This window comes from Penaeus vannamei, chromosome 2 (assembly GCF_042767895.1).
Source record: "Penaeus vannamei isolate JL-2024 chromosome 2, ASM4276789v1, whole genome shotgun sequence".
Lineage (NCBI taxonomy): Eukaryota > Metazoa > Arthropoda > Malacostraca > Decapoda > Penaeidae > Penaeus > Penaeus vannamei.
In genome coordinates, this window is record NC_091550.1 from 39,448,465 (window position 1) to 39,451,596 (window position 3,132).

A 3,132-nucleotide genomic window follows, 5' to 3' on the forward strand; every position below is an offset into this window, starting at 1 on the left:
ACTGCTCTTATCAAGTCACATCAAATGACGTCAAAACGTTGATTTCATGACGTCATGGGGTGACGTAATGATATAAAAATGACCCAAAAACATTTGTATCAAAATGATTCAAATTTGTTGACCAAAAACTAATTACAAATTAGATGGCCTTCAAAGGTGGCCCTTTCTGTATATGAAGTGACACGACCTTTGCATGCATGAGAAACGCCAGATATTTACAGTACGAACTACAGTTTTGGTAAAACAAAGAAAGGGTATTTTATCGACAATCCGACAACACTCACTCAGTGAGCCTCTAATGAGTGAGTTAGAGATACATTGAATCCATAAAAATAATTAGCCACACATCGAGACAGACATTCATGAACTGTTGAGTGGAAGCGAGTCAGAATCAGAATCAGAATCAAAACATTTATTTAGCCATACGACAGTAATTACATTGAAGTTAAAATATATATAATGATACATGGCTGGTAATAAATGTAATATATATTACATGAGTATATACATACAGGATTTAGCCTTTAAGCAGTTTACAAAGCTAGAAAACTTTGTAGAAGTAACACAAAGTGAAGCAATAGAAGGTTGACCAATAAAGAGAAAGTACAGAGAATATTATACATAAAACATAAACGGGTAGAAGAAAGGTAACAGGTAATATTTTAATTTGTATTTAAATGAATAAAGTTTGATAAACGATGTTTGACCGAGATTGTAGAGACTGTACAAAACATTCAGTAGATTATTGTCTCATAGAATACCTCTGATTTATCCTAAAACTAAACACTGTATTTCCTACAACATTAAGACATTTAAAATATGTAAACAACATACATTTATTTCACTTGGTTTTAAAGGCTTGGGATCAGTAAATCCTTCATGGGTATGATCGAACTTCTTTAATCCTAAAATTGTACGAACTTTTTTTTTTCTTTTTTTTTTACGCATATGAAATTTGAAGTGTTTCTATGCGTTCCACCCCAAACTTTGGCAATACGTTAAGTGTGAGTATATAAAAGAAGTGTAAATCTGTTTCAAAGCGTGTTTATTTAATGCTTGTTTCGAATGGGACATTAAGCCGCTCTGCATATCAATCTTTGATTGAATGTGATTAATATGGCATTTCCAGTTCAGTTACTGATCTAAATATATATCAAGAAACTTCGTTGTTATTTCACGTTTTATAACATGTTCCCAGGGTGATGCCTGGGAGGGAATTTGGCATTCTTTTATTCCTGTGAAATATGTAATGGGGTCTTGTCTATATCGAGGGTTAGTTTATTTAGCCAAATCTACTTGCTGATACTAATCAATTATTTGCTATGTTTATTAATTCTTGTATAGACCGAATTGAAGATAATGTGCATGTATCGTCTGCATATGTAATGAAACCGAGTCTAGAGGAGTTAACTATATCATTGATATATATTAGAAAACGAACAGGGCCTAGAGTTGAACCCTGGGGAACACCGTAACTAATGTGATTTTGAGGAGATATGTTTCTTAAAACAAACAAACTGCCTCCGTTTTGTTAAAGATGATCAAGTCATATAATTTACCACGGATACCGTAGTGTTTAAGTGTACCTGGTAAAATGGTGTGACTTATTGTATCGAAAGCTTTTGCCAGGTCAAGAAATATTCCTTATGTGAATTTAGTATCACCAAAGCATTTAAAATATCATTTGAAAAGTCAGTTATAGCCAGTTCAGTAGGTCTGTTTCTAATGAAACTACACTGAGATTTGTTAATTATAACATTCTCAGTTATAAATCCTGTGATACGGTTACACAATCTTTTCAATAATCTTCCTAAACGTAACAAGAACTGATGCAGCTCGAAAGTTCCCAACTAAGGATATAGGTCTATAGTTTAGACTAGTTTACTCTAAAGCCCGAAGGCTAGGCCTTATTATGCCCCGAGCATTATTCAGGGCTAGCCCAAAATATATACGGGTATATTCTGGGAAGGGGTTGAATGTAGCGTCTACACCGGATATGAGAAATGCATTACAAATCATCGACGTCAGTATAAAGTCTGCAGCTGGGTAGGTGAAGAGAGAGAGAGAGAGAGAGATTATGGCTTTCTCAGGTGGAAAAGGAGGTAAAAAAAAAAAAAAAGAGAGAAAAAAAGAAATATATATATATATATATATATATATATATATATATATATATATAAACCCTTATTAGAGAAAAGACAGCTTTAACCAAATCTGCAACGGATCCTAACAGATTAAGAAACATGAATTAATTCTGAAGTGTGTGTGTGTGTGTGACGGAAGGATTTGCAAGAGGAATTATGCTAGAAGAAGAAAGCTTCCATTTCTACAGCTACAAAAAATTCCACTATGGGCCTCATGATCATGAACACATAAACACCTAGACACATATATTAACACAAAGCACCTGTGCATCGCTATGGATTTATTAATAAAAAGTTTGTACCGCCGGAGTTGGTCTCGATCCAGTCGAAATAAGCGGACACTTTGGTGTACACTCCGGGCCTGGAGGGTCGGGCGCACTCAAAGCCGTAGCTGACTATCCCCAGCTACGCCCACCGGCCATCGCACAGCTGGGTGAAAAGGGGGCCGCCGCTGTCTCCCTTGGGGGAAAGGGGAAGAAAGGTTGCAGTAAATGTCATGCATGAGGTATAGATCTTTGGGAAGTATTTAAGATACTTTTTAGAATCCCAACGGTCGAAGTCGAGGGGGGAGGGGGAAGAAGGGTTACGCTGCTGAGGGGGGAGGGGTTAGGAAGGTATGGAACTTTGGGTCGGATTCAAGATACTTTTTTCCTCCCCTAGCGGTTGGAGCCAGTATTGATTGATTATTACAAGCATCACTGAGCTAGAATCGACACAAAATTAGTGCCGAACAAAGTTTCGTAGTCGGTTGTTCGAGAAGAGTACAGTGCTATAGTGTTGAATACATCCTAAAATATCAAGATCAGAAACCGATGGATGATGGTAAGACAGGCGATCAAATGTATATTTGGATATAAATAACAAAAATAACGGGACATTACCGCACGTGTCATTTGTGGTGAGAGCGAAGAAAACCGAAATGACCAAAGGAATTGCCTCCAGTAGTGGACAGTGATGAGGTTATGAGTTCCATAGATCAGTGGGCAAA

General features: G+C 36.7%; 1 long non-coding RNA gene across 1 annotated transcript in view; it reads right to left on the reverse strand.

Moving 5' to 3' along the window:
• Positions 1 to 397: 397 nt before the first annotated feature.
• Positions 398 to 3,132, reverse strand: part of LOC113811864 (uncharacterized) — a 4,411-nt gene continuing 1,676 nt past the window's right edge. The window contains exon 3 of the long non-coding RNA XR_003476262.2: positions 398 to 2,603. This is a non-coding gene — a long non-coding RNA (uncharacterized lncRNA). The remainder of the gene's footprint in view (positions 2,604 to 3,132) is intronic.